At 44.1% G+C, this 15,046-nt stretch overlaps 1 pseudogene; it reads right to left on the bottom strand.

Annotated features, from left to right (window-relative positions):
• Positions 1 to 4,151: 4,151 nt before the first annotated feature.
• Positions 4,152 to 6,693, bottom strand: LOC117438878 (sphingosine 1-phosphate receptor 3-like; annotated as a pseudogene).
• Between the last annotated feature and the right edge of the window lie 8,353 nt (positions 6,694 to 15,046).

Raw genomic sequence — 15,046 nt, 5'->3', positions numbered from 1 at the left:
TTTCAGAGCTGCACATTTCTAGCAAAAGTACCACATAACAGTGTTTTAAATCTTTTTTTTTTGACAACAGAACAGGCCATGGAAACCCAAAGGAAAGAAGAAAAAAGCTAAAGCTGGGTGGACTCATTCTGCTACCCCACTTCGTAGGAGATAGCACAGATGACTCAGAAAAGGAAGGTAGCCTCAGATTTGAGATTAAGATGCAGATCTACATTTTATGTAACTGTTGTGAAGGTAAAATAACATATAGGCCAAATGACAAGTTTTTCCAGCAGTCCTTCTTACTTTTCCTTGAGGCAAAACCCACCAAACACACCTGGGCATATACTCATGCCAAATAAGTGAAATTTATTAACTGAAGAATGTAAAGATCATAATTGATATATATTTGTGTCCTTTGTGGCTGAATTGGTGTGGTAATTGCTTCTCAGTAAAGTCTGCAGAGTTAAACCTCAAAGAAGCCAGGTTTCTTCTTTTGAGGTAAATGTTTTTCTTTGTATTGTGTGAGCAGCAACAACAAAACAAAAAATGGCTATTTTGCTGTGAAAGGGAGTTTGACTGTACATTTTTTATTATTAATATTTGTTACTTTTAGAAACCATTTTTAACTGAGAATTGCAGAAAAAAAAATGTATGTGGAAATATTGTGATTGTTTATATTCCCAGCCACTTTTGTGAATCTCAAGTTCTTGCCTGTCTGCTGATTGTGGTATTCTGGCTATAGAGGCAAATTTTTGCCTCCAAGGAAGTCCTTGAGCAACAGAATTTGAATATAAGTGTTTATACAACTGTTTCCTGATTATTCAGTTTGTATAAGATTAACCAAAGTAATAAAATAATCAGCACTACTGTCAGATTGAAAATGCATGCAAAGTGAGCTTCAGTCTTTTCTCATATGCCTTTTGTTCTGTTTTTGTGTGGTTTGTTTGTTGTTGGGGTTTTGGGGGGTTTATGTGTTTTGGGTTTTTTTTTTATTTACCCGAAGGAATGCTCATTTGTAGCAGAATAAATCTACAAAGTTCACCTGGATATTGAATATTTATAAGTTAATGAACTGCTTGTCTCAGTAGAAACAGGGATAAAAGTTGTCTGAGGACCAAATGGCGCATGAGGAGTTTGACCTCAGTTACACTTTACACCAGAGGAGCTCTGCTTACCTTGGCAAAGGCAACACTGTCCTCCTTGAGTCCAACAGAGACCATTTTCACAATGAAAGTAATAGCTTGTACAGGCCCTCCTTCTGGGCCAGATGATGTGTTCCTCCTGAAAAGTTAGGTTTCATGCTTGGCACACTGAACAGGTGAGGGTAGCCAAGGGTAACTCACTCCGTGGAGGATGAATGCAAGGACAAGCTACATGCAAAAAGCAGGTATTTAGTGGATTGCGGAGGGGAGAGAGGCTCCAAATCAGAAGGGCACTTAGCTGGACTGATGTCCCCAAAATCACCTTACTTCACCACCTGTGAGTCTCCTTGTAAAAGCCCTTCCCTCTTACCTGATTGAAGAAAAGTCGAGCCTGGGGTTGCCCTGAGAAGTTATGTTGCTCTCAGGAAGAATAAATGCAGGTTGAAGGCAGCATGGGCACCAGCACACCTCTGCATGCCTCTGCATGGCGTCTCCATGCCACTCCATGGAAGGCCTGCTGTGGTTTAAAGTCCAGCCGGTAACTCAGAACCATACAGCTGCTCGCTCATTTCCCCCTCTTCCTGTGCCCTGGATCCTGGAGGGATGGGCCTCAGGCTTGCTGCAAGCCTCCCAGCTAATGTGGCCAAGCAGAAACCCCTGGTCACTGCTGCTGTGCCTGCCTGCCATGAGAAGGCAATACCCTCAGCACAGGGCAGCCATGGGGTTTCACAGTTTCCCCTCTAAGTCAAGGGTCTGAGCTGTGCCCTTGGTTGTGTTGGTGGCACTACCCAGAGTGGATGCCAGTACATCTCATGATACCCCAAATACAGCCTCTCTTTGTAAAAATGCTTCTCAGGAGCTGCTGTGAGCCGTGCTACTGCAGCAGACAGCACTTGGAGCAGGTGAGCCCTGAGACTGAGTCCACTCCCAGGAAAGCAGGGCAAAGCTTTCCTCTGATCCAGGGACAGTGGAAACAGAACCTACCACCTTCAACTGCATGGCATTCCCAGAGGCAACAACACCCAGTGTGAAAGTGCAACGTTTTCCTCAGAAGGCCTAAGCCTTCTTTAAAGTTCTTTGAAAAACAACTGCCACACAACTTCGGTTTAAAGGTTTAAGATTTAATTAAAAGTTTTTCAATGTTTATGGTACCTAATGAGTTGAAAATGCTCTGCAAGACTGCTGGCATAAAGGACTCTTGGAAAGACTCTTGTGAAAACTTTTTTTTCTCCTTAGAGTGCTTTGATTTGCATTTCTTTTGTAATCCAGAATATAAATAAATATTCCAATTTCGTGAAATAATATGAATAAAATACCTCCTTTGTAGCTTTTGCTCTGCATAAAACCAGCTGCAAAAGGGAGACATAATTCAGTTTCCTGCATGCTCAAGTCAGCCTAGATGATGAAAAGCTTGGATTCTAGAATGTATTTTGAAGAATTTTCCAGTATTTTAGGGTGAAATAAGCTATTCTCCATCCTTTACAGCTTCAAGGATAGGATATCCTCCTGACTGTTTATGGTCCACTGCTGTTAAGCCTTGACTTGGTCCTACTTCAAAATTTTGCTCAGAAATGTTCCAGAAGCTGTGCTTTACTTAACAGTCTTAAGTGGGTACATCCCACTGTGACATATATCCATAACAGTCTCTTTAGTCCTAAATACTCAGTAAATTATACTACCAGTGTTATATGTGAACCTATGAATCCTAGGAGCCTGCTTCAAGTACAGCAGGGTAGTGAACTAACAAAACATCCCCACAGCTCCAAAATAAGAGAAGGAAATCAAAGCAGAGTGAAAAGTTTTTGCATTGGCATGCAATCACATGGCCTCCAACAGTGGAGTTTGCTTGCATTACTTGTACCTTGTATCAACTCTGACAATAGCTAAGGCTAGACTCCAGATGTTAAAATAACTTGTATGTGCACGTTTTTGGACTTTGACTGTTAAGAGTTGTTCTTCTTTCTTTCACCTAAGCAGTGAGAACTGCATAACATCCTTGTTGGTTTGGGGTCAGATGCAATGTTTTCTCAAACCGTTGCATTGCTAAGGCCTTTCTGCTCTACAATAGCAGGGAATGCTGCCATGTGCCACCACCTTGTGCACTAACACTTAGAAGTATACAAACATTTTAGCTGCAGTTTCAAAGACACAACTTCAGTGGAGACTTTTGATGCTCAAAATACAGCCAAATAGCACTATAAGATCTAAACCACTAAGCAAGCCACGACAATGCAAATGTCAGCTCTGTTTCACAAAGCTACAGAGATGCTGACCCAGGACTGTATCTGCAGTTCATACAGTTATATCACGCTTAGCTTAGCTTTTTCTTCTTAAGTAAGTGCAACACTTTTCGACATTTTTAGTAGAAATTATGTCATATTTAATATTCTTTTCACAGTTATTTCAAATAGTTTTTCTTTGTTCTTACACCTAACAGCATAAAACATTTACAAGCAAACTGTTAACTTGTAAAAGATAATCACAATGCAAACCTCTAAATTTAATTTCATTCTTTAAAATGAAAGGCTTTTGCTACATACATTATACATTGTACATACTTGGAAAGACTAATGCTGCTGCTTTAAATGATTAAGACCAGAGTAAATCCAAGGGTGAGCTCTTCCAAGCTGTGCAGGCTGTGTATTAAAAAGCCTCAACTACTTCTTATTGTGCATAAGGCAAGGTGTGGTTTGAGGCATTAAACACAAATCCTTGAAAGAGCCTAATAAAGTTAGATGCTTTACATTCTTACTAAGACAATGGAACCAGTCTCAGAATTCCCCATCAACATCCATCGAAGCCTCCGCCATAAAGTACGATTGATGAAAGTACCATGGGCCACTTCCATGGGGACTTGAAACAAGATGTTTTGTGAAGTATAAATGGCTCTAGGTCTCAGGGAAGCCCTCTGATGCTGAACATCATTGTGTACTGAGGCTGGTAAGCCACTGATGAACCATAAAGTTGTATTCATACAGGTTTCTCTGGAACAGTCTCTCCAAAGAACAAGTCTGGGGCTCCAGGTCTTCAAACAGGCTGTTGTTCCAGATCCAAGGCAGGGTCAGATATAAAGGGAGATATGCCCTTCAGCATGATCCTGTTGTACCGCATCTTGATTCTTGTATCTGTGAAAGTGCCTGTAGACAGTAGAAGCACAGGGTCCCACTGCCTGAAAACGGGATCTTGTCCCACTGTCTGAACTCCTTTTCCAAGGAGAATTTCTAATGCATTTCCATGCTGTGGTAGTGCCCCGGAGAGAAAAGAAGAAACTCCACAGGAACCTGCTGTGGTTCACTGTTTTCTGAAATGATATGTCCTGTTTCAGAACTAGAGAATCTCAGCTCAGGTAGTGCATTCACAATGTACGCAAGTTTACATAGGTTTGCCATACATTTATAAATACATTGTAAATAGTAAGTAAAAATATATGCATTGAAACAGTACATACACTTGATAACATGTATAGTCATATTTAACTACTTTAAATAGTGAATGTATATAGCCTCTCTCCGTGGTTATTACTACTGTTTAAAATAAGTTGTGAAATGCCACAGTGACAACTGTCATGTCGTCTTTCACTAAACATGAAAAATCTGAACAACAGTAAAAAAAGCAAAAATACTGCAGTGATATGACATGTTAAAGTTCCTGTCAGTTAACAGCTACTACTTCATTTCAAATATCCCCATTGAAACACATCTATTTGTCTAATCTGTCACTCTACACTGTATACTGCAATACAATGTTTAGCATAGTGTAAACTTTTACCAAATGATGACTTTTAGTAAGAAATTGTACAAATATACAGCTATTTATGCCACGTACATATAAGGCAATTAACAGCAAGATACATATAAAGAATTATAATCACCAACATATGTAATGAGCTTCTCTCCCAGTCAGTAATCATTTTCCAATAATCATCGTGTTTAGTGAATGCCTAAGTTTCTAACAGGTTTTGTTGATCTCTTGCAAGATCAGGCTGTGCCAAATGCAGCCTTTATCATGGTATGCCATCATGATGCACAGTATCATCATACGTCCATGGACTCTGTCCTGGCTGTTGGGTAGAATGAAAGGGTTTTTCTGCATTGGGTGTGTTACTGACTGAACACCCAAAGCAAACGATTGATAAATATGTTCTCAAAGTTAAATAAACGGTTAGTGTTTTTCCCCTGTGACTTCAGTGCACAAGTACTTAAACCACAATTGTAGTTTAAAATCTAAAAGCCACAGAAAGGTACTTGTCTCAAGGAGTCCTTTACTTACAGAGTTTCCATTGTGAAATGAAAATTCATTCTTCTCAGCGATACATGATGGAATTTTCTTCGGTGGGAAATCCTCCTTTGGCTTCTGGGCATTACTGCTGCTGGATTTACCTTCGACTGTGATCTGGTGTGGGCGGAACAGGCAAAGACCTGGACACCTTGGATTTCACCAGGCAGTCCACAAACAAGGCGAAAGAAAGCCCGACGCATCTCCTTACTGGCCAGAGTGTAGATGATGGGGTTCATTGCCAGAATTGATAACTGCCAAAAGCAATAAACCAGTTGGCTTTGTACAAGACAGAGCACTCCCTTACTTTGCAGGCCACATCGATGAGGAACAGGATGAACAGTGGAGACCAACAGGCAATGAAAACACTGACAACGATCACGACAGTCCTAAGGAGTGCCATGGACCGCTCTGAGTTATTGTGGTTAGGTGACATTACGACTGCTGGACTTTACCAGGATGTAGATTACGGGCATAAAGGATGACGATGGCAACCCAAAATGGCTATGAAGATACTAATGCAGAACACAACATACTTCTTGGAGTAGAGAGGCAAAATTGTGGAGCAGTCTGGTAAGTTGTTTATACAGTTCCAGCCGAGGATGGTAAGGCACCCAAGGAAACTGAAATAAGCCAGCAGGTACCAATGAGAAGGAACACTCTGTATTTCTTATTTGCGTCGTAAGGCCTCATTTTAAATCATGGTCAAATGGCGTTCAATAGCTATTGCTAGAAGGCTGAAAGTGGAGGCTCCCAGGGCAACAAACATGCTGCCTTCCCTAATGAACCAGATTGTGGAGGATAAGCTCAGAGTTTTCTTCCCAGACATAAGAATATTCACTTTGTAAACAACTCCAGCAAGAAGATCACAGAGAGCTAGATTGCCTATAAAAAAGTACATGCGGTTGTGAAATTTATTGTTTTTCCATATGGCAATCAACACCATCAAGTTTTCCAGGACTATGAAACTACACAGGATCAGAAATGCAACAGTGGGCAGGTCTATGTTATCTGTTGCCTTTTCCCTTAAAATAAGCTTTCCTGTGTAATTATAATGCAGTACAATCAGAGAGTCCATCTCTTCATTTCCTTGAGGGCTGACAAGAGCATCAGCTGGCTCCGTAACTGCTGCCATCATTTGTTTGACCATGCTGGACTTCTTTTCTTTAGTATCACAAGAACTTAGTTTCGATAACTTTCCACAAGAGGGAGATCAAGCCACGCTCCTCCAAGCACTCCTCTGGGCAGGCGGTGTGGATCCCCAGCTCCAGCCACCTTCGCATATTAATTTGGGAGCTCCAAACCAGGCTCTGAAAATAAAATCAAAAGAAGCAACATAAATTTCACTGTCCTCCCATGTCACCCTTGGCCCACGCGGTGCTCGAGCTGCAACATACACCCAAGAGACAAAATGAGTGCTGGCTATGATGGGGCAGCAAGGTCTAGCATTGCTGCCATGCTTATCAAGATAACTGTGGGTAAGCTGTCTGCCATGCTCTTCGCAGATGCAGCTTGGCTCCATAAATGTGAGAGCAATGTGGAGAACTGCTCACTGGTGTTTTCCCCCTACAAAATTTCCATGCTGAAAAAAATGCAGAGGAGTGGTGAGAAGGATTAGCAAACAGTTACAGCAAGCCCCGGCATGCACAGCAACCAGCTCACTCCTCAAAAGGACCTAACTGTATGTGAATGCTATCAAAAGCAACAGGGCAAACTCACTGCTTTCTAAGCTTATCCTTGTTCCCCATGCAGATTTAAGGTATCAAAGACGCTGAGAAAGTTGGTGTCAAGTCTTGATGCCAATCTGCATGATACCAATGCCTAAAATAATTACTCACTGCTAATGGTACAAAATGATGCTATTTATGGCTAAGTAGATCCTCTGAAGGCCAGTCATCGTAAAATCAATCCTACTTCCTATTCAAATTAGTTGGATTTCTGCTGCCCGTTTTAAAATAAACATAGCAAGTCACACCTTTGTAAGTATTGCTTGTACGTTTTTGGTTGTTTTTTTTTTTCTTTTCTTTGCATGTCTCTACAAGTCATACATTTAATGTTGGGGATTTTTTTAAACAAAAAAGACTTATAACAACTCGAATTGTCCTTCTCAATTTACCTCTGCTCTTCTTTAAGCTATGACTTAGATTGATTGAAGTGTTTTCCTACAGATTTTGGTAGGTAGCATTTTCACAGCAGATCCTCCTGGTTGTCTTTTTCCATTGCCATATATAAACACCAGAAGAGATCTGCACAGCTTTGTAAAAGTATCAGATGATGTCAAAAGAACACACTGTTTTACCAGAAATGTTAGTTTAGTTGCTGCATACTCCACTGAGAATCAGTGGCTCATGCTCCAATGTACGTACTAAGGATGAATGGACAGTCAATTTTTCGGACTGGTAACCAAACTAGGATAAAGATCAGGATGAGGTGAGAACTGTTCAATGTGAGCCAAATCTGTAAAGATTTTTTTTTTTCTAAATGGGAAAGTTTAGAAAATAAAAAGTTGTGCTAGATGGCAAAACACTTTCCACTGGCCGGAAAGTTTAGGGAACTTTTTAGGGGCTAGAGCTCCTGACCTTACCTTTTATTTACTTACAGGTCACAAGCATTTCCAAACACAGGGGTTGGAACTAGACCATCTTTAAGGACCCTTCCAACCCACACTATTCTATGATACTATAATTCTATATACCGGTTTCTTAAGATCACAAAACCATATTCTGTTCCAGCACTCTGTTTTGGGCACTTGAAAGTGAGGGATGAATTTCTAAGTGCCTTCTTGAAAGAAGGGAGGAGCAAACCATGTCCCAGATGAAGGTAAAGAGATTTAAAGGATGATCCACACTCATCCTTGTGTTTTCTTATCCTCCCTTTTCCTGGGTTATCTCCATCAGAAAAGAAGTAATCTGAAAAAAGCCTACAGTGAATTGACTTGAATTTTTTAGTGCATGCAGGATGTTTTATAATTATTTTCTGAGAAAATAACTTACCATTTACCCATTGTTATAGTTTTCATCATCATTGTAATTATTATTTCCCCATTCTAGCTCTCAGGTGCAAGCCACTTTGCTGAACAGACCCACTGGAAAAGACGTATTATCCCCGAAAAACACAGCTGTTGCTTTGTGTCCTCAGTGTCAGCAATCACTTCATTAATATCCCATGAGCAGAACTGGGCCCTCGAGTTTTGGGACCTCGCTTCTGAAGCACAGTAACAGTGAAGCTCTTCAATAAAATGAGTTCACCTCAGCTAAGGTTCTAATTATGATTCAGTTATAATCTGCACACTGTTATCACATAAACTATCACAGTCTTTCATTGTATTAGCTTACAAACAAAATGTCACTGTATTAATATCAACTGCAAGTACTTTTAGTTGTAAAATAAACAATTACATTTGACTAGGAAAGTATTTGCTAATGATAGTTCAACTAGCAATACTAACCAGAGTGGCTGATGGCTGCCTGTTGGAACTATATTCAATCATAGACATATCATTCAAGAGTACCAACATGCAACAAAATAAATGTTCCTGTAAGCCTTTCCCAAGCTGAGTTATCATAACTGGTCTACCAAAGGACAAATACATTTCTTTCTGTGAAGAAAACTATATGCCAGACTAAAGTCTGTATCAGCCACAACTCAGCAGCTGTAAACTCTCATGACTCCACTAAAGATAATGGGGCTATACCAGTTCCCCCGGCTGAAGGCAAAGACTATGCACTCAATCAGCAGAAATACAAGGCCTCTTCCATTGTTTGCAATTACTTCTCGTCTCAAAATTATTTGAGCAAAATTAGTATCATGAAAGTAAATCTTCGCCTCTGACAGGCTAGTGGCAAGGCAGTGGAGATTGTAACATTATTATTTGCCAGGATGCTCAGGGAATAAGTATCATGCACAAGCCACTTAAAAGATAATGTAATAAATTAAAATTTATTCTCTCCTGGCAGCAACTTATCTTGCTGGTAATAAGTTTCAGCCACACTATTTTTTTTTTGTTTTCCTTCTGCTTTGCATACAGTAACTCAGAAAGCATGCTCATTTTTTAACAGTTAGAAAAAAATATAGTTTGTTGTACACTACAAGAATAAAGACAGCAGCAGCCAGGCTGGGAACATCCTCATTATTGCTTCCTGACACCACTACGTTTTACTCCTCAAAACATCTTTGTCACATTCTCACAGAGGACTAGCCAGTATCTCCAAAGTATGGCCCTCAGCTTGGAATATTCACAAAAAGGACCTGAAGAGTCCATCTGTGGCATGCTGTGTGTGGAGCACTGCTTGGCTAGGTACCTCAATACCTTGAGCTCTTTACGACACCACTGGAAATCATTTTTATTCATTATAAAGCAAGCCAGCAGATCCATATTGCTCCACCCAAAGGTAAACCTATCTGCAGCATAGGGACAATCTGGCTGTACTTTCTCACAGATGTGATGGCCAAACCAGCAGCTGCTAAATTACTCAAATAAAGGCAGTGGTATGATGTCAAGAACCACAGTCATTGTCAAGACAATTCAGTCACCTCCTTCAGCTATTTGGCTGATTTTGGTCCTCCCTGGTCCAAGGATGGAGGGAACAGCTGGGGCCAGCAGCAAGCACCAAGACATTCCCACCAGGATAATCTTCCTGCCCACTACCATGCACTGGAGTTTTCACAGCCTTTAGGGATCTTAGTAGCCTTAAACACCCTTCCAGAATGGAGGAGGGGCTCTCCACTAAGGCTCATATCCTTGCGGTCTACCATGGTCTGTATGATTCCTGCGACATATGTGTCAGGCAATGCTGTGTAGTCGGCCATGTCCCCTTCATATTCCCCATAGCAAGGCACACCTCTACTGCCCTCTCCAGCCCCACCATACGGTGGTACAGGCAGAAATTCAGGGCCATACCCCTCACCAGCGCCCCACAGATAATGCCCTGGGTAAGACAGTTGGAGTCAACATGCAGTTTTCCTCTGGGAATGTGTAATTTCTACTGCCAGGAGGCAGCAGGGAACTTGTGATAATGGGGATGGCAAAGCCCTTCAGCAACCATCCCCAGTACATCTCCACTCTCTGCTCCCAGCAGTACTCTGGTAAGAGTCCCATGGGGAGTTGAGGGCTTTTACCATCTCATGAGTCACTGGGTACTTTATAGCTGGAAGAATAGGAAATTTCTATCTCCAAAACAGTGAGCCATGCTGTCTCGATTTTCATGGTATCCTGAAATCAAAGCAACAAGTGAGAATAAAGCACAACTAGCAAGCTGTCCATCATGCTCTGCACGGATTGCAGCTCTGCTGCAGAACTGCAAGGGCAGCATGGAGAACTGCTCATAGCTGTGTCCCCCTACAAAATTTCCATGCTGAAAAAAATGCAAAGGAGCAGTGAGAAAGATGGTGAGAATAAAGTGAGAGTGAGTGAGAGAATAAAGGAAAGTGAGAATACACCACAAGGACTTCACTTTCCACTACCTACTTTTGCCTACAAAGATCTGTGTGTTCAATATGCTCTGCAATTCGGCTGGAATCGTATTTTACTGCCTTGCAAATATCAATTAACAGACTTGACCAAAGAGACTGAATGGCCTTCACCACTACCACACACATCATAGTTCTTCCTCTCCTTTCACACACAGCCTTACACTTGGCTACCAATGAAAATTTTAAAAACAGCAAGGGAAAGACAACATCTGCATATCTGAAGCCAATTTTTGTATGTTTTATTTAGTTGTAAAGCTTTTCCACATGGAAACTAAACGTATAATTAATCACGCACATCCTAGCAGCATTAAATTTAAGAACAGAAAAGCTTTTTGAGAGCAGCAGCACAGTTCAATATACGTTTTCCACTCTGAAATTAAGCTGTGCTAGATGCAATGAAATTTAGACAACAAACATCTGCTGCAGAACAATGTTTTGGACAACTCAAATAACTTTAAAGAGATTTTTTATTTTTGAAGTGGATGTGCTGGCAGCCTACAGCTTCAGAAAAGCCTTTAGTAAATGGCTATTTTTCTTGGCTTCTGTATTTTGGACAACGGTTTGTATTTTGGAATTCCCAGCGGCACACAGGCGGATCTCACAATGGAGCTCCTGACTGGTTTAGCTCTTGCACTTTAAAGGAAGGTACCTTTACCTCTTCCCCTCACCCAGCGCTCCCCACACACGCACACACACACACACACGCCAAACTCCAGCATTCCGTTCGCAAACTTGCAGTACCGCAGCAACCTCAACTTTCCGCGGTGATAAACACCTCGTCTACGCGGCCCAAGAACATCCCCGACGTGACGGCGGCGTAACAGTCCTACACACGGGAAACTTTACTCACAGTCCTGGGATATCTACCCGGCCCGCCGTCGCTCCGTGCCCGCCGCTGCGCCTCTACGTGATATCCCGAAGGAACCGCGGCTTTGTCCGCTCTCGGGCGCCTGGCACGTCCGGCGCCGGCCGCACACCACGCGGGCCGGGAGCACCTCGCTCGCCGCTCGCTGAGGGAGGCAGCGCGCACGGCCCCGTCGGGCGGGCTGCCGGGCTGGCAGGCACCGCAGGGAGAGGAGACAAGGGGGCAGGCCGGCCGCGGCAGGGGCTGCTCGGAGAGTAGAAGTACCTGCTGCGTCCCTGCCGAGTCCTCCCAGGGCTCTGCGGCCACCGCACCCGACCGCCGGCTGCACGGCGCCGCTCGGCCCTCGGGGCTCAGCTGGGTCGGGCCGGGCCGGGCCGGGAGGGGCGGGACTGGGATCGCCCTGGCCCTGCCCCACCTCTGCTGCCCTGAGCCGCCCTCTGCCCCTGCCAGCTCGTGCACCCCCCCGCCCCCCGGGCCTCTCTCTGTCCGCACGGCCGGCTCTCGGGTCCTGCCTGCAGCACGCAGCTCCCGCGCCGCCGTCGTCCCCGGACAGGGCTAGCTACCCAGCTCCAGCAGTCCTCTCCTCTCCCTGCCCCGTCCCCGGCCCGACCCGCTTGACCCCTGCCGACGCCCTTCGCCGCCCAGCCGCGAGCCGGCCCCAGACCGAGGGAGAATCCTTGCGGGGAGTCTGCTGCCGTCGGGGCACGGCCGCAGGTGAAGCACTAGGAGTTCTGGGCGGGCGGTGTGAAATGTGAGACGGCAGAGCTCGCCGCCGAGTACTTGTAACGTCCATAAAAATGCGGGGGGGGGGGGGGGGGGGGGGGGGGGGGGGGGGGGGGGGGGGGGGGGGGGGTGAAATTATGGGTAGTCCTTACTCAGCTCGAGCTGTTAACATGCTGGAATGAGGTTTACCGCACCCGCATCTGCCCCTCTTTCACTGAGTCTGATAATTTAATCTTCAGATAACTTGAGGTGGATGAAGCATGCAGAAACTCCAAGGAAAAATACGGCTGATTTGACCCAGAGCTGCCAATGACAGTATACGGTTTAGCAAGGTACCCCTTGACAGTTATTGACTGAGTAATAGCAACTCAAGGATAGCAGTAGGGCACGCAGATTGCTTCCATGACAGAAGCAGCACTTTGGAACACAAGTTGAAATCTGGATCCTACAACCATCTAATTTAAATGTTACTTGTAAGATGCCTGTGGGTATAGCAAAGCTTTCTGTCAGAAATGGATATGATGAGCTGGCAAACAGGAACACTACAGCACTGCTAAGCGCAGGCAGGCGTGTAGGGTTGCCTTGGTTGTCTCGCTGCAGACAGTTTTTTCTGGGAGCCCTCCTGTCTGAAGCTGAGCATTGTCATGCTGGGCTCGTGCCAGGGGCTCTGCTGTGGGTCGCCTGCACTGCTACTCATAGGGAGGAAAAGTCCTGGAAGAAAGCAGAACCAGGCTTTTTATAGCCAGAAGTTTAAGCAGATGTAGTGGAGCAAATTGCTGTGTTTCTGTGACTGCTTTTTATCTGCTGTAGAGGAGTAATAAAAATCTTCTGATTTAGGACCTCAATAATACAGGACTACACAGGCAAAATGCTGGTTAAAAATTGCTTCAGAGCTGAGGGATACAAGGAATGTTCAAGGCCAAGTTGTATGGGGGTTTTGACTCAACCTGGTCTAGTGGGGGATATCCTTGCTTATGGCAAGGGTGTTGGAACTAAAGGATACTTTAAGGTCCCTTCAACCGTAACCATTCTACAATTCTGTGATTCTTTGATATGGCCTTACTTAGCTATGGACAGAACTACAACTGCCACATGCGGCGGTCCGGTCTTACCTCCGACCTCCCTCGGCAATGTACTGCATCCTCATTCTGTGGAAAGGAATAGAACTGGAAAGCTTCTTCCATGCTGCATAAAAAGCACCACCCCTTTTTGGTGAGAGGAAGCCTGGTGACTGGGACTTGGTGCTCTCCTGTTGCACAGAAAAGCCTTGTCCAACAGGTTTCCTGCAAACCACACCAAGCAGTCTAACTGGCAGCTGCTTGCCCACATTTGCCAATCAGCCCCAGTTCTTGCAAAGCAGATGTTTCAGTAAGTACTCCTGGCCTGCCTCTGTTGGTCTGCTATTGTTTGTTGTTTCTTTCCCTATTTCTTTTGCTTTTTTTGTTTTGTTTCTTTTTTCCTTTACTACCTATCAAGTACTTGCAGAAGGTGTCAAAAGAACATAGTCATTCTGCATGCACTGTCATAGTGAGGGGACAAGCTGTGCCCTGCTGCCTGTTGATGGTTTTTGTTTCGCCTTGCTCAGCTGGGCTGCTAGCAGGCCATAGGAGCAGCCCGCAGCAAGGCCCCCCTACAGTATAGGGAAATTTACTCTGCTGCGGAGAATGCATGGGAAGTGCTGTATCAGTACAGACCAGATGTTTCTCTGCCTGAGGCCGTCTGATGGTGATGTCTGACACAGTGGGTCTGAAATGTCCTTAATCTGCAAGCTCCGCGAGCAGCGCGTCCTACCATTCAGCGCAGGGATCTCGTGCTCAGCTCTCCCCTCTCCACCATAGGAAACAGAGTGTAGCCATGGCTGTGCTGGAGGGTCTCTGGCTTGCAGTGGCAGTGGTTTCTGCGAGCTGCCCCTCAGCCCCGCTGGTTGTTGTGGCTGCCCATGCCATTGGAGAAGGCAGGTGACCGGACACTGCTTGCAAAGCTGGAGAAGCCACCCAGATCAAAGAGTCCTTCCACAGAGGCTGGCCAGCAGCTTGCCAAGGTTGGCATCTAAAGCCAAAGCAGCTGACAGCACAAACCCTTTGGGGAGCTCAGTCTGCTCAGCAGTAGCTGATGCAACCCAACATTTCATTTCCAAACATCACACAACAGCCTGTGAGATACACATACCAGCTCAGCTCCAAGGACCTTTCGAACTTGCTATAGTGCTCTTGGAAGAAGTTTGTTTTGTTTTGTTTTTATTATTTTGTTTTTTTTTTTTTTTTTTGTGGGGTAAAAAAAGATTAATAACCAAGTAAGAGATATACAGTAAAGGCCCAGGAATCAATTTCATAGCAACAGGAGGTTAACAGCTCCATTTCCCAGTGGTAAAGGGTCTGTTCTGCCCTGAAATTCTGAGTGCGTGGACAAACAGGATGAATAATGGGAAGAGCAGCATTTTCTGATGTTTTTGAGGGGTACTTGACAGTGAAACTAAACTGGAACAAGATGTTGCCAAGACCTGGAGGTCCTCAGTGACCTGTTGATAAAACGCTGTGTTCATTTCCATTCTGCTAAGTGAAACAGGAAAAACAACTCTAATGATACA

The sequence above is a fragment of the Melopsittacus undulatus genome, unplaced genomic scaffold, assembly GCF_012275295.1.
Source record: "Melopsittacus undulatus isolate bMelUnd1 unplaced genomic scaffold, bMelUnd1.mat.Z mat_scaffold_763_arrow_ctg1, whole genome shotgun sequence".
In the NCBI taxonomy this organism is placed as follows: domain Eukaryota; kingdom Metazoa; phylum Chordata; class Aves; order Psittaciformes; family Psittaculidae; genus Melopsittacus; species Melopsittacus undulatus.
The sequence above is the reverse complement of the archived record's forward strand: the minus strand, read 5'-3'. Positions and strand labels throughout refer to the sequence as shown.